Source organism: Doryrhamphus excisus, chromosome 2 (assembly GCF_030265055.1).
Source record: "Doryrhamphus excisus isolate RoL2022-K1 chromosome 2, RoL_Dexc_1.0, whole genome shotgun sequence".
NCBI lineage: Eukaryota > Metazoa > Chordata > Actinopteri > Syngnathiformes > Syngnathidae > Doryrhamphus > Doryrhamphus excisus.
Genome location: NC_080467.1, coordinates 27,905,345 through 27,922,899, shown reverse-complemented (window position 1 = coordinate 27,922,899; position 17,555 = coordinate 27,905,345). Strand labels below are relative to the sequence as shown.

Genomic DNA, 17,555 nt, shown 5'->3' with positions numbered 1-17,555 from the left:
ACACTGGAGTTAAAAGCTGAAGACCAAGAGCAAAAAATATGACTAAAAAGACAAAAACAAAACACTGGAGTTAAAAGCTGAAGACCAAGAGCAAAAAATATGACTAAAAAGATAAAAACAAAACACTGGAGTTAAAAGCTGAAGACTAAGAGCATAAAATAGGACTAAAACGATAAAAACATAACACTGGAGTTAAAAGCTGAAGACCAAGAGCAAAAAATATGACTAAAAAGATAAAAACAAAACACTGGAGTTAAAAGCTGAAGACCAAGAGAAAAAAAATGACTAAAAAGATAAAAACAAAACACTGGAGTTAAAAGCTGAAGACTAAGAGCATAAAATATGACTAAAAAGATAAAAACAAAACACTGGAGTTAAAATCTGAAGACTAAGAGCATAAAATAGGACTAAAAAGATAAAAACAAAACACTGGAGTTAAAAGCTGAAGACTAAGAGCATAAAATAGGACTAAAAAGATAAAAACAAAACACTGGAGTTAAAAGCTGAAGACCAAGATCAAAAAATATGACTAAAAAGATAAAAACATTGGCGTTAAAAGCTGAAGACTAAGAGCATAAAATAGGACTAAAAAGATAAAAACATAACACTGGAGTTAAAAGCTGAAGACCAAGAGCATAAAATCGGACTAAAAAGATAAAAACATAAGAAAAGCTTAAAAATATTAGTTAAAAGCCTGATAAAAAAAAGGTGCGTCTTTAATCTTTTGAAGGCTAATTTTGAGCATTTGGGTGTACATCGACTTAGTCATCGTTACATGAAAGTTGTCATATTGACATATTGATAACTCAATTCCAGCACATCTGAGTGTTACGTGATCTCGGCGCTTGTGTGACAATAGCGTCTCGTTGTGACAGCTTTGATTCATTCGATAACGATGACCTATCGCTTTATGCCGAGGTAAGCGCACAGCTGTCTGCCGAGGGGGGTCGGGCCGAGTCGCCGCATAAGAAGGTTAACTTTGTTAACGGACGCCGGGCCAAAAAGGGCGGACTCGGATCAAGGGCGGCGATCAATGTGAGCACTTGTCGATGAAACGGACGGCAACCTTGACATGCAGTGAGGTCGTTTTTGTGTCATGTGGCACATAAAGCGACATCAAGTCATCCTAAACTGTTTACATCTAGTTTGAAAAAGAGACATATTGTTCGAAACCAGCTTTGTCTTCCGGGTTCCGCTTGGCCACTGAAACGACACGACAGAAACTATGACTTCAATTTTAGTACTGGGGTGTTTTTGCTTGGAAAAATGGTAATGGTAATGGTTTTATTTCATTTGAACATGCATCAGATTACAATTGAATGCATCCCATAATCAGTTCACAGTTCCACATGTCCAAAAGGAGTAGGAAGAAGCAAAGCTTATTAAATCCTACCCCTCCATCTGGTACTTTTACAATCAGTAACTGTTACATTTGTTCACTTCCTGCTTTCCATATTCCATATATTACAGTTTAAGTTTTTATTTATTTATTTATTTATTTATTAAAAATTCATTTTTAAATAATGTACCTCATACCGAAGGTTCAAGACCTTGACTTGACCTTGACTGGTTCAAGACTCTTCATCCTTGTATTTAGCAAACATCAACTGCTTGTGCTTGTATTGTTTCTTTAATTTTAATTTTAATTTTAATTTTAATTTTAATTTTAATTTTAATTTTAATTTTAATTTTAATTTTAATTTTAATTTTAACAAACAGTAACTGTTACATTTGTTCACTTCCTGCTTTCGTAATACAATTTAAGTATTTTAATTTTAATTTTAATTTTAATTTTAATTTTAATTTTAATTTTAATTTTAATTTTAATTTTAATTTTAATTTTAATTTTAATTTTAATTTTAATTTTAATTTTAATTTTAATTTTAATTTTAATTTTAATTCTTCCCTGAGATCATATTTTTCTTCTCTTGTAGAGAAGTATTGGATGACATTTTTAGCTAATTGGTTATTTTTAGCCTTATGCATTATTTTAGCTGTTTGAAGATGAACTATATCAGCAAGTTGAAGTATTTGTGATTTTTAGAAATAAAGAGTTAGTATGTTCTCTGTAGGCGGCATTATGAATTATCCTTACTGACCTTTTTTGCAGTACATTTAGTCAAAAATACAATTTGACTACAAAAGTAAAAAAAAAAAAAACAAAGCAAAACTGAACAATCAGCAGTCATTTTACGAGCAGAAAGTGAAAATATTAAGAGAACTAAACCTCAAAAGGCATAATTTCATGAGAATAACGTTGTAATATTATGAGGAAATATTATGACAACAAACTAATTTTTTTTACAAATAAAGTTGCTGAGTTACAGCAATAAAGTAAAAATATCATGGGAATAGTGCTACGATCTGCCACCGATAGGTATCGGCCGATATCAGTAAACATTACAGCATCGATATCGATACCGATCCCTTCCACCGATCAGCTCCGCCCCCGCTGAAGCATCCAGAACAACTATGTCCACTTCCTGTTTTTGTGATATACATTATTCCATGTCTAGGGGGTTCTAATAATGTTTAAAATCGTACTAAGAGGGTTTTTAAAAGGTTTATTAATCGCATTTATAAATCAGGAATATTCGGTCAGGTCTGGTGCTCAAGTTCATGAAACAATAACTAACTCGTAGAGATGAGGATGGAATGCATCCCAGGAGTCCATTCCAATCGTATTCCCACATTTATCTCGACAAAATGAGAACTCACTTCCCAAGTTCTTATCTTATCTTTGTGATTTGCTTGACTTTCTTCCTGCTTCGCCGCCCCGAGCGGGAAGCAAGTTTAAACCCCGCAGAGATGCTTGCTGTTTGGGACGGATGGCCAACCATTCTTCTTCCCCAGCGTCAACTGGAACTTGAACCTTTAATCCTGCGGATCTCCGAGTGCAGGAGAGCCTCAGATTACTCGTCATTTACGTTGATCCCGGGAATTTGCACCATGCAGTGAAGACGCTCTCAAGGCTCCGCTTCTTTAACCGGGGGGGGGGGGGGGGGGGGGGTGGTGCAAGTCACATGCTCGGCATCATACGAGTACAACTTTGGAATTGTGTGTTTCAACGCACAAGATTTACAATATCCATGAACACACAAGCTCTCGGCTTTTATGAGGAAAGGTTTCTCACCTTCGGCTGTAAATTTGACCTGGTCTCCAGCCAACACCTTCACCCCCCCCCCCCCCCCCCCCCCAAAAAAAAAAAAAAACCCGTGTGTGAAATGAAAACCACTTTTCTAAATGGTGAGCGGTTATCGGGGAGGACAAAGCGGAGATAAATCTTGCATCTGCATTTGTGGAAAAATGCGCGTGAAAAACGATGGCGTAGGAAACACGATCCGCTCTTTGGAAGTGCAGCATGGAGGAAATTCAAGACTGCACGGCAGCTGTACGCAGCACTGGGATCCTTTCGGAATACTGCTTTTTTTTTCCATGCCACAAAAGTGGGCCGTGATGGTTTTTTACCAGGATGCAGCGGTCTTGTTTTACGACCTGCGTTCAAATAAATTCCACTTTTATGTGGAATTGTTGTTCGAGGTAGAATAGCGCCCTCTGTGGCAAGAAAATGAATATTTTTACTTGATTTTTACTTTTTTAAAACTTTTTTTACAGTTTAGAACTGCAGCAATTAATCTATCACATAATGATTAATTGATTATCCCATTAATCGATAACTATTTTGCTCATTAATTATATAAATATACAATTTTTTCATTTTTTATTGCTTTTATTTTAATTGTATGTATTTTGTTTTTATTGTTTTCATCTAATTTTATTTTAAAGTTTTATTTTATTTTTACTTTTATTATTTTAATATCTTTATTCACACACATCGGCTTTGACTTTTGGCAAAACATTTTTGCCAAACCAGATTAACTGACTAATTAACTAAGAAAATAATCCATATAAATCCAAAATGGTTGGCCTAATGTTGCGATATCTTAACTAATGATAAATCTTTTCACTGGCAATGATCTATAAAAGCGGTAGAAATTCATAAAAATAAACCTAGTCGGGAAGGATGACCTCTTATTTCCCCAGATCTCTTTGTAACAGCGCACAGAATCCATGACCCCACTAGCATTGCTTCTAATATTACAAGTTTATTCCTGTAAAATTGTGACTGTTGTTGTTAGAATATGACGTCTTTCTCTTAATATTTTGACTTTATTCTCGTAAATTTTGAGCTGTTTTTTTTTCCATTTCTGATTTTTTTTTGCATTGCTGCCTTAGATGTTTACATGCTAAACACATTTGCTCTGCAAAGGAAAAGAGCAAGATATTTTTTATATTATGATTTTTTTTTTTACATAGAGTTGATTTGCCTTAATTTGATGTTTATTGTCATGCTACTTTTTCCTATTATTTCACCTTTTAAATCAATCTCTTGTAATATAAAGCCTTTACCCCATAATATTTTGACTTCTCATAAACTCATATCTTTTTCCAAAAATGACAACTTTATTTGTTACAACATTTCTTCTTAATTCATAATTAAGAATAATTTTTAGATTTCTTTAATTTAATTACATTTAATTACATTACATTAATTACTTGTTTAATTACATTTCGAAAATGTGCAGTGGGACAATAAAAATGAAAATAAATTAGGTTTTTAATTCATTTTTTTTCAACTTTTTTTTTTATAAACTAAGGACCACCGGCACTGGGAAAGAATATGAACCCAAAATAATGTCATCCTTGATATTTGGTTTCTTGTGTCATTCCAGTCCAACCAATAAAAAAAAGCACTTCAACTCCAAATGTGTTTTGGGGGGGGCGGAGGGGTTAGTCAATGTCAGTGGTTCCAGAAACTGCATTAGAAGAACAAGAAGATATCATTATCGCACAATGGCTCCCCACAAGGGACCATCATCATTCAACATCATCTGATACGGAGGTCCACGCTTTGCCCTGCTTAACGTCCACATGAGCAAACACGGATTCCTAAATGACGCCTTCCCAGGCTTCTAAAGGTCGCGGAGATGGAAAGGGCCACCTTAAGTCCAAAAGCTGCAGGAGATGGAAGAGTTGTCTTCCAAAAGGGGAGATCTATGGCCGCCGTACACCAGCTCGTTTGGGGAACTTAAAACCTCACATGACACGGCGGCCCATTTATAACATGAAGATGAATTGTCCCGGTCTGGCTCCGGTCGGGAGGTTGTGTGGTTTGCGGTACGATAACGCAGAAAAGTATGTTAGAGTCCCCGTCCGGATTTGGCTCTACGGGACTAATCCTCCGTCGTTGACGCTGCGACAACGTCCGTCTCGCCTTCTTTCAGGAGTATCCGGCGTGGCAGGTAAAAAGCTGGCCAATCAGTGGCACATATGGTGCGCATTACAGCGGAAAGGCTTTTTCTCTCCCTCGACACGTCGATGACAGACGCGCTCTGATTCCACATATGTTGAAATGTAGAAAGCGATACATGGCCGCTTTGATACCGGATGATTTATTGGACCCTGACACCAGTTGCCAATGACCGGGAGGAGAGGGGGGAGGGGCAACACATGATGTTTTTTTTGTTGTTTTTAACTTCTATTTTTCTTCACATGTCAACTTGCTGGAGTCGATGCTTAAAGAAGATCAAGTTGTCCTCTTAAATTTTCACTAAAGTCTCATTCCTAAGACTTCGAAACACTTTGGAGACACATGATGACAAATGTTGACTTGGAATTTGACCCCAATTTTTTTTTAAAGGAGAACTACAATGTTTTTTTTTACTTTTCTGACCAATAAATGTACTTGGAATTTTTTATTCTCATGTTAAATGATGCCAAAGTTTCAGATAATGAGGTTTACACATTTGGAAGTGAGCCTGAAATGGCTCAAAACGCTCGGTTTGAAAAGGTGTGGTTAAACAGTTCCCTTTGTGATGTCACAGAAGGGTGGATTTCCATATATGGCTTATTGCTATTTCTTTATTACTTTCTGTGTTTCTGTGTTTTCTGTGCGGGTTATTGTGTGGCGCTGCTCTATAGGAGACCACAACTCAATAAAAAGGGTCCAAAAATGAACATAATACGTCCCCTTTAAGGGAAATATGTCAAAATTTTCCCAGAGTCAAAGTCATCCCTCGCTACAGCCAACTTGAACATCACTCCGTCAGTCTATAGCAGTTTTCCTAAAAATTCCCTATTGTAAAGTGAGACCGACATGACATTGGATTAGATTACCTTCACACTGCAGGTAGTTAACCTTGGCATGTTCGACATGACAGAGTACAAACAAGTTCTTCTCGCATTTTGTGTGGAAATGGTACATTTTTGGATTCACACTTTGTCCTTCTTCCCCACTCTGTTTGAATAAATACATTGGAGACTAACTAGTTAGCTCACCAGCTTTTATTAACAAGCCTTCCACATGTTTTGTTCAAAGCCGAGAGAAAATATTCCATTCCTAACAGTATAAGGGAATAAATAACATGAGAATAAATAAATTGCAGGCTAACTAGCTCGCTCGCTAGCATGCGATGTTTAAAGCTGTCTCTTGTGATCTCGTAGGTTGCGCATTATAGGGGTGTTATTTCATGTCTAGAGGGCTCTAATAAAGGTAAAAACCTTACTTAGAAATTCATAAACAGGTTTTGCTATGTTCTTGTTAAAATATTTGATTTATTATGTGGAACTAACTAAACTTTATTTGGATATTAACTAATTTTGTTAGTTCTACACAAAAATATGAAGCTGATAAAACATCTTGATCTCGATGACAAAAAGCTGTAATAAAGTCAACATATGAATTTTCATAGACCTCCACCAAGGCTTAAACTTGTCATTTATGGATATGTTGTACGTATAAACGTGCACCAGTGGAAATTGTCACGTTGGTGATATCATCATTCCATCACAAAACTAAGCCTCTTACATTGACATAATGGCACATAAACAGTCTCAGGTTCAAATCCCAGCTAACCTAATTAGCCAGTCAGGGCTTTCGCGTCTTAAACCGGGATGATCCGGCTCGTCCTCATGAGCGAAATTGACCCGATATCACGTTTCTGCTGACCGTCAAAGCACCCAGAAGAAACAAATCCATATTCATCACGTTGCATCGGAGGTGTCGTTTAACGTCCAGCTCATCCTTCAGCATGCAAATCAGCTCTTTAGCTTCCTCGCTGCTGTCCAGTAATTGGGTTTGGAATGCATATATAAATATTTGCTCACTTAGACAACACCCCAAAATAAACAGGGTACAAGAGGGCAATTAATAACGTACAGTTAGACGTGACGGCCACTTTGTGTCATTTTGGATATCTCTGAATGCAATTATTATTGACCAAACCTCTAACATCGGACATTTTTTGGTCAAAGGCATTGACCGTGTATATCAGCCATTATTGGATTTGACTTTTTCTTCCGTTGTAAAAGAGGAGAACTTCTAAATGTGTCGCATAGCAAATAAGGAAAATAATACTTCAACTGTTTTTTAACTACACTCAGAACTGTGAAATAATTATTGTTTGTTTTGTTTGTTTCTCACAATAAGATGACTTTTGAAACCAATAACATCCTTTTTCCGGAATATTTTTGTTTTGTTATTTCCTTATAGTATTATGACTTTGTGCTTTGTTTTTGTTTTGTTATGCTGTTGGTCGTTTTTTTCAGGCCCGATGACTCGACCCCGGATGCCAGCCATGCCACCCTGCATCATCGCTTTAAAACATTAAAATTAAAACATTAAAAACCAAAAAATTAAAATTAAAATAAAAAAACTTAAAATTATAAGTTAAATTGTATAATTTTAATTTCAATTTTAATTTCAATTTCAATTTCAATTTTAATTTTAATTTTAATTTTAATTTTAATTTTAATTTTAATTTTAATTTTAATTTTAATTTTAATTTTAATTTTAATTTTAATTTTAATTTTAATTTTAATTTTAATTTTAATTTTAATTTTAATTTTAATTTTAATTTATAAAATTTTAATTTATAAAATTAATTTATAAAATTTTAATTTATAAAATTTTACTTATAATTTTAATTTATAAAATTTTAATTTTAATTTTAATTTTAATTTTAATTTTAATTTTAATTTTAATTTTAATTTTAATTTTAATTTTAATTTTAATTTTAATTTTAATTTTAATTTTAATTTTAATTTTAATTTTAATTTTAATTTTAATTTTAATTTTAATTTTAATTTTAATTTTAAAACAAAAAATTAAAAAATTCAAACATTAAAACTAAAAAAAATCCTGTTTAACAGTCTTTTTATTTGTACACATTTTAATGTCTAAAATACATTTTCTCCCTTGAATATGTATTTTCAACCCAAAAATATTCATAAAAAAATACATTTCATATAGACTCATCATATTTATTGTCACATGCAGGTCGTTCCCTTGCTACATGGGAAGCCACCAAGCTAACTAGTCGGCCATTTGCGGCCCATCGCTTGTTTGTTATCGCATAAATAAAATAACACCCAGCAAAAACAGGAAAAATAGAATAACCAAGAATAACCAAAAATGTTGGAACATTTTCCTTTCGCTTTTATGAAAATAGTGTACTCTTAATAGTATAATTTCTCTATTTTTTAATAAAATAAATAAATAAATAAATAAATATATCTGTGCCCCGAGCATCCTTTGATAAGGAATGGAATATTTTCCCTCTGCTTTTACTAACAAGCCTTCAACGTGTGTTCAAAGCAGAGGGAAAATATTCCATTCCTTATCAAATGATGCTCAGGATATAGTGGATTTCGAATGGAATATTTTTCTTTGCTTTTAATTTTTCTTAGCTATTTTTTTTACAGAATCCCCCCCCCCAAAAAACACTCAGCCCCGAGCATCCTTTCATAAGGAATGGAACCTTTTCCTTCTGCTTTTATTGACAAGCCTTCAACAAGTGTTCAAAGCAGGGGGAAAATGTTCAATTCCTTATCCTATTCCTAAAGAAAAAATATTCCATTCGAAATCTACTATATCCTGAGCATCATTTGATAAGGAATGGAACATTTTCCATCTGCTTTTCTTAACAAGCCTTCAACATGTGTTCAAAGCAGAGGGAAAATATTCCATTCCTTATCAAAGGATGCTTAGGATATAGTGGATTTCGAATGGAATATTTTTTTCTCTGCTGTTCATTTCTCTTAGCTATTTTTTTTAGAGAATTCAAAAAAAAAATCACTTTGCCCCAAACATCCTTTGATAAGGAATGGAACATTTTCCTTCTGCTTTTATTAACAAGCCTTCAACATGTGTTCAAAGCAAAGGGAAAATATTCCATTCCTTATCAAAGGATGCTCAGGATATAGTGGATTTGGAATGGGATATTTTTTCTTTGCTTTTATCAACAAGCCTTCAACATCAACAACGTATCATGCTCAAAGCATAGGGAAAATATTCCATTGCAAACAGTATCATACTTTGTTTTGTTTTGTATCAAGAGATGTAGGGGTACAGTGAATTTTGAACGTAATATTTTCCCAACAAGCCTTCTACATGTCTTGCTTAAAGCAGAGGTAAAACATTCCATTCCTAGCAGTATTATTGTTTTTTTTAATAGCTTTTTACAGAATAATAAAAAATCACTGTGTCACTAGCATCCTTCGCTATTTTTACTGTATTTCAAGGTGGTGGGTTCCATTCCTAAAGCGAGTACCGATCTCAGTCTACCTGTCACTGCACCTTGTCCACCTGCTGGACGGAGGGTAGCACTGCGACGGCTGACAGCTCACTTGTTGACGCGTGTCCTGAGATAATTAGTCCCCAAGTAACGAGCGCTCTCTGATGACAGCCACTGAAACCCGAGCCCGGCTGTGACATGCTCTCCTTGCCTCTCTCCCCCTGCCCGACAACTGCAGAGAGGTTATTTTTTGCCCCGGCTGCCTGCAGGGCTAGCCTGGCGCCAGCCCCTGGGACCCGTTGAGGGGTGGGGGCGGCTCTGGTGGGGGCCAGTGCTGCCATTTGCCCCTTAACCTGTCATGCCCCGCTGATACCAAATGGCACCCGGGAACCTAATACTGAAAACACTGTGCAGACCTGTCATAATGACCGTCATTGACAGGGGGGGGGGGGCACATCGTGTCAATACACTATTCATTCATGTCATGCTACTGTAAGAAATAGGGGTAAATATGTAAACATATATATTTTTGTTCAATATTCAGGACTCAATCAGCTCTCGTTTTCCAAGAATGAAGTCCAAATATGACGAGAATTTTTTTTTTAATTTGTTAAGTTAAGTTGTAATTTCGGAAAAATTAGGTTGTGGCAAAAGTTATAATATTATGGAAATAAATTCATAATATTACAAGAAAAAAAATTCCTAGAAAATAGTTAAAAGATCTGGAAAATAATATAATAATTATAACAAAACAAAAATATTGAAAAGCATAGCAAACATAATTAAATTAAAAAAACTACAGAAATTAAAAAACAGCTTTAATTTGACAAGAATAAAGTCAAAATATTCAGAGAGAAAAGATGTATTCTAACGAGAAAAATGTTTATGTTTTCTAAGAAAAAACAGAGGTCATATTATGAGACAAATTTTGTAAATTTTGGAAAATAAGGTTGGGAAAAAATATATAATATTATGGGAATAAATTCATAACATTACAGGAAGAAAAATTACAAAAATTATTTCAGAAGAAAGTTAAAATATTTGGAAAAAAAACAACAAAATTTCAGACTAATAATATGCTTTTACATCCGTACAGGCGTCCCTCGTCACTTCACAGTTCGAATTTTACGCTTTCACTCGGTCATCGTTGTTCAAAATAAATTAGTAAAAAAATGATCACTGTTGGGTGTTTGATTATGGCCTGTTATATGTCAAAGAATATGCATCGTTAAGCAAATTGTATGTATTTTTGGCGGAAAAAAAATCAACAAAAGTACTGATACTGTATCAGGCATTCAGAAGATGCATTCAAAGATGTTATCTATTATGTTATTTATATTTATTTCTGTCTATTTTATTTCCTGTTACTACGTCTACTACTTTGGGGATCCGGGTTTTTCTTTACAAAATATAAAATTTCATTTTTCACTCTATGTTTCACTCTAACTTTTTTGGAAGGAATTAATGACCAAAACTGGTTCCACTGTATTGTTGTTTACATATCGGCAAATCTGATCTTCTGTTGCATGGTAGGGTTTATGTTGGTTTGCTCATGAGTACATGCCCTGGTAGTCTTACATAGCAGCGTAAGTGCCTTGCTGGAGGGTCTGCCGTTACCCGCTGGGACGAGGCTTAAGGAGGGCCTGGTGTCTTGATCTTCCTCAAAGCTAAAGCAAACAAGCGCACTACGGAGGATCTGTACAAAGCAATCAAAGCTCAAGTGCGGGGGATTTTGTGCAGGGCGCAGGAACTCGTCCAGAGTCAACAATGCGGAGGAGGCCGTTTCACTCGGACTCCGCCGCAAATTTGAAACTTAGCATGAAACTTGCGCCGCGGGGCTAAATTTGGACGCTCGGGATGAGTGGAAGCGTAAGGAATGGCCTCGGGCCGGAGAGAGGCCAGCATGCCGCAGACATGCGTCTTCCTTTTGAACATGATCTCGCCGTCTCTGTTGTCAGTTGTTTTTGGGCTCCCCTAAAAATGCTCGTGAAAGAGCCTAAAGAGGAGCACGGCGCCGGTAGTTGGGTAAACGGGACCCGGTTCACTTTGAATTGAATTGAAAGTCTTTGTCTCTAAAAACAAAGTGAAAGTAGGAACTGTGGGAGTAGGAACCCAAAATTGTTTGGGTTATTATCATGCTAGCGGGAAAACATGCTAGGGATGTATATTGAAATATATTTAATTTATTATAATAGCATTTATTTGTGATATGCATCCGGTGGTTTTACATTAAAAGATGCATTATGTGTTGCTGCCTATATCAGTATTGGCTAGTAATGGTACAGTAAACCTCGGATATATCGGATTCAATTGTTCCCACTGGTTTTGTCCGATATAAGCGAAATCCGTTATATGCGTATACTGAAAAATGTCCGTTTTACGCATATATCGGATTTATATCCGGTATATGCGTAAATCGGATTTTATCCGTTATAAAAAGGCACTTCCTTGACTATGTTTCCAATGTACCTGGACGCGCAGGCAATGCTGCAAACGCTGCAAATGACGTCGTATAGCGGCCTGTCACGATTCGGCGAATCGGAGCGCCACGATGCGGCCATCCGATATATGCGAGGGAAATTTAATGGAAATGCATTGGAACGGGACTGGAGATTTTGTCCGAAATAGGCGAAATCCGTTATAAAAAATCCGATATATGCAATGAATTTTTATTGGAAATGCATTACAGAAAAATCGGTTCTTTTTTATCTGTCCGTTGTGAGCGAATTTCCGATATATCCGAGTCCGATATATCCAAGGTTTACTGTACAATAAAGTAAAGTGCTAAAAAATATCCGTATATGGGATCTCCATTAGAACGATAATATCTGAACTGATACCGGGTTCTGCTAGTACTGCAGTATATTATGGAGTATATACTGTACTAATGTCGTTATTTGGAAATGCTAGCACGTCATATCAATGGCACGATGACGTCATTCCCAGTCGAAAGTGACAGGAAGTGGGCATATCTCTTTTGAGGTGACACCCCGTGCTCTTGAAAGGCAGACACTAACATTTAAAAGTCCCGAAGGACTCGGGTCCTCGCCAGCCGTGACCTCCGAATGCTGTTCATTCCTCGTGGGTCTTATGCGTGAAACATTTGTGTTGACACCCCGCAATGTGCTTGCTGATGACTTCATCCAGCAGCTGAGTGTATTCTTTAAAAGTACAGCCGGCCCCGCCCCACCCCAGCGGGGTTTTTTTTTTTTTAGGGAGAAAAAAGCCTCCTTATCTCTGCGGGAGAGGCAGAAAATAAGGGGTCTCGGCGGTCATAAATTCACGAGGATGAGCTGACGATCGGCCAGTTGGACGGTTAAGGCGAGCCCTGGTCTTCGTGAGCTTTCTCATGTTGCTGGTAGCCAGCGTGAGGTTCCTTCACGAACCCTGGCAGCAGCTTTATTGTGGAGGAGATCTGGTAGAGCTCCAGTGGCCACAAAAATAGGCCGAGTACGAAATGGAGACTATTGTACGAGCTGGCATCTCGCCGGGTATCAGAGCGATCCTTCTGGGAACGATCTTGTAACCTGGGCTTGTTAGAAAGCCTCCATAAAGACACCTGACAGCTGAACCCCCAACCGTTCTCGTGGAGGTTTTAACATAGTGATGAGGGGAGGGCTTGGACAAAGCGGATTGTTGAACCCTTTCCATTGGCGCGGATCGTTGTGGAAGGTTACGCTTTAAAAGAATAAGAACGCCATCAAATATGTTGATGCTAGCACTGCGTTGGTCTCATGCACAACACTTGTACTAGAGATGTACTATTTGACAGGAGCGCTATGCTGTTGTTAAGGATCCACTGCAAAAACAACAGACAAAGATCTTTTATTTGACAGGAGCGCTATGCTGTTGTTAAGGATCCACTGCAAAAACAACAGACAAAGATCTTTTATTTGACAAGAGCACTCTGCTGTTTTTAAGGATCCACTGCAAAAACACCAGACAAAGATCTTCTATTTGACAAGAATGTTCTGCTGTTTTTAAGGATCCACTGCAAAAACACTAGACAAAGATCTTCTATTTGACAAGAGTGCTCTGCCGTTTTTAAGGATCGACTGCAAAAACACCAGACAAAGATCTTCTATTTGACAAGAGTGTTGTGCTGTTTTTAAGGATCCAGTACAAAAACACCAGACAAAGATCTTCTATTTTACAGGAGCGCTCAGCTGTTTTTAAGGATCCACTGCAAAAACACCAAAGATCTTCTATTTGACAGGAGCGCTCATTTGTTTATAAGGATCCACTGCAAAAACACCTGACAAAGATCTTCTATTTGACAAGAGTGTTCTGCTGTTTAGAAGGATCCACTGCAAAATCACCAGACAAAGATCTTCTATTTGACAAGAATGTTCTGCTGTTTTTAAGGATCCACTGCAAAAACACCAGACAAAGATCTTCTATTTGACAAGAGTGTTGTGCTGTTTTTAAGGATCCACTGCAAAAACACCAGTCAAGCAGCAACAACGTGACTCAAAGATCTTCTGTTTGACAGGAGTGGGCTGTTGTTGAGGATTTACTGCAAAAACACTAAGATCTACCGGACAGGAGCACTCTGTGGTTTTGAAGGATCTACTGCAAAAACACGCGTCAGAGATCTTCTATTTAAAAGAACGTTATCCAAACAGACAGGAGAAACTTCTGTTTGACAGGAGTGGGCTGTTGTTGAGGATTTACTGCAAAAACACTAAGATCTACGGACAGGAGCACTCAAAACAGGAGTTCTGAAGGATCTACTGTAAAAACACTCATCAGAGATCTTCTATTTGAAAGTTATTCAAAGAGACAGCAGAAATATCAGTCAAAGATCTTCTATTGGACAGGAATGCTCTGCAGTTGTTCATGATCTACTGCAAAAACACCAAAGATGATCTGTTAGACAGGAGCGCTCTGCTGTTTTTAAGGATCTACTTAAAGAACACTTGTCGAACAGCAAAAAGGCAAAGATTTTCTCTTGGAGTTCTCGGGAGTTCTACTTTAAGGATCCAACACAAAAAAGGAAGAAGTAAATTTGAAACACTTCTATGCTAGGACTACGTTAAAAAGCCATAGCATTTCAGTATGTGGAATCAAACTATGGAATGGATTAAGTAAGGGAATCAAACAATGCACAACGATGAGCCAATTCAAGAAACAATACAAGCAGTTGATGTTTGCTAAATACAAGGATGAAGAGTCTTGAACCAGTCATGATGTGCTATATATATCACTATATTGACACTTACTATGGTACCCATTATGGCATTGGATGCTCATATCACCTCCTACTTCGGTACGTGATTTAAAAAAAAAGAAAAAAAACTTTGACTGTATTAGGAAAGCAGGGAGTGAACAAATGTAACAGTTACTCATTCATTCATTTTCTACCGCTTTTTCCTCACGAAGGTCGCGGGGGTTCTGGAGCCTATCCCAGCTGTCTTTGGGCGAGAGGCGGGGTACACCCTGGACTGGTGGCCAGCCAATCACAGGGCACATATAGACAAACAACCATTCACACTCACATTCATACCTATGGACAATTTGGAGTCGCCAATTAACCTAGCATGTTTTTGGAATGTGGGAGAAAACCCACGCATGCACGGGAAGAACATGCAAACTCCACACAGAGATGGCCGAGGGTGGAATTGAGCCCTGGTCTCCTAGCTGTGAGGTCTGTGCGCTAACCACTCGACCGCCGTGCCGCCAGGTAACAGTTACTGATTGTAAAAATTAAAATTAAAATTAAAAAAAAAATACAAAAACACTTAAATTATATTAGGATAGCAGGAAGTGAACAAATGTAACAGTTACTGATTGTAAAAGTACCAGATGGAGGGGTAGGATTTAATAAGCTTTGCTTCTTCCTACTCCTTTTTGGACATGTGGAACTGGGAACTGATTATGTGATGCATTCAATTGTAATCTGATGCATGTTCTAATGAAATTAAACCATTACCAATTACCAAACTCAAATATCTCCATTTGACAGGGACAAAAACAATAGGCTTGGAGCTTCTACTTCCTGTATACAAAAACAAAACAACACCAGTAAGGCGTATAATGACCGACCCGGGACCGGTAGTACTTGTCTATAAACGATGTAAACATTTTTCTGTCTATCATCACATTAATGAGATGGTTCGTTTCCTCTTCAAAATCAATACTTCCTGTAAAAGACCCAAGATTCCTTTGGAATGGAACATGTTCCAAACACAAATCAATATTCCTTATGATGGGGATATCCCTATGACCTGATATTAAGGTTAGATGGATTAAGATTCAGGTTCAAAAGGGTTATTAGTGTTTACATGGCCGTGGCAACCGGGTTATTGCTAATATTCAGGTTATGATAGGGTTATTTGACTCCATGTAAACGTAGCCACTGTGGGAAATTCCAGCTCATCCTCAGCAGGGGTCCTGCTCAGCATGGAGTTCTTTTTTTTTTTTTTTTCCAGGGAGGGTTATCTCCCGATGGTAATGACCAATGTCTTCTATCACATTCCCTGACATGTCGGAATGTATCTCAGGGAGCGCATTGGCAGGACGTTCCACCCCACTGTGGGATGGAAACAGCTGTAACTGAGCGGCGGACATGTCCCAACTACACGACCGTACAAGAATGCGCGCTCTCGTCTTCCACACGACTTGTCAGGGCCGCTGGTTTTGCATTTTAGGTACCTTTGATTTGTTCCTTGACCTGCCACGGATCAGGAAAGCCTGTGAATCTTCCTGACAGCTTCAGGAGGTAAAAAGGCGACGAGAAAGCGAGATGCTATCAGCGGCTGTTACGACACGCCATCAAAATATGAGGGGCAGCCCTGAGTCTTACCGCCACAATCACAGTCACCCCTCCCGACATGAAGAACACACAGGGGAGCACATTTTTAGGACGCACGTCGGACGCCATGAGGCATAGCGCAGAATTCAACAGACATGGAATCGGAATATGAGAAAAAAATAATAATCAAAACAGAATTGTGTACTTTTGTGTATTTTCTAAGTTGGTGACGAGTAATCTGACAGCATGTTCACTGCCATGATGGACAGCATGGAGCGGAATCAGACTTTTTTCATGGAGACAAAAATGTCAATTGTAGAGTACAACGTAAATATTAAATGTTAAATATTTATATCATTCTATATATAATATATATATATATATACACATATATACATACACACACAGAAACACATAGTATATATGTAATGTGTAATGGTACAGCTGCTGCCTTATTTATATATACAGTATACATGTGCTATGGTTATGCATTACTACCAATGATTACTATGTGTTGATTAAATAAATACATAAATGATATGTGTATATTATATAAATATATATATATATACACATATATATACATACACACACGCAAACACATAGTATATATGTGTAATGGTACAGCTGCTGCCTTATTTATATATACAGTATACGTTATGCATTACTACTAATGATTACTATGTGTTGATTAAATAAACACATAAATGATATGTGTATATTATAAATAAATAAATAAATATATATACACACACACACACAAACACATAGTAGATATGCAATGTGTAATGGTACAGCTGCTGCCTTATTTATATATACAGTATACAGTATACATGTGCTATGGTTATGCATTACTACCAATGATTACTACGTGTTGATTAAATAAACATATTAAATAAACAAATGATATGTGTATATTATAAATAAATAAATAAATATATATATATATATATATATATATATATATATATATACATACATACACACACATACAAACACATAGTATATATGTAATGTGTAATGGTACAGCTGCTGCCTTATTTATATATACAGTATACAGTATACATGTGCTATGGTTATGCATTACTCCCAATGATTACTGTGTGTTGATTAAATAAATACATAAATGATATGTGTATATTATATATAAATATATACATACATATATATATATATATAATTAGCTATTTTTGATGTTGTAATGGCAATACTGAAGTCACTGCCTG

General features: G+C 36.6%; 1 long non-coding RNA gene across 1 annotated transcript in view; it reads right to left on the bottom strand.

The window, feature by feature from the left end:
• Positions 1 to 17,555, bottom strand: part of LOC131112547 (uncharacterized) — a 65,503-nt gene that overhangs the window by 27,561 nt on the left and 20,387 nt on the right. The window lies entirely within an intron of this gene.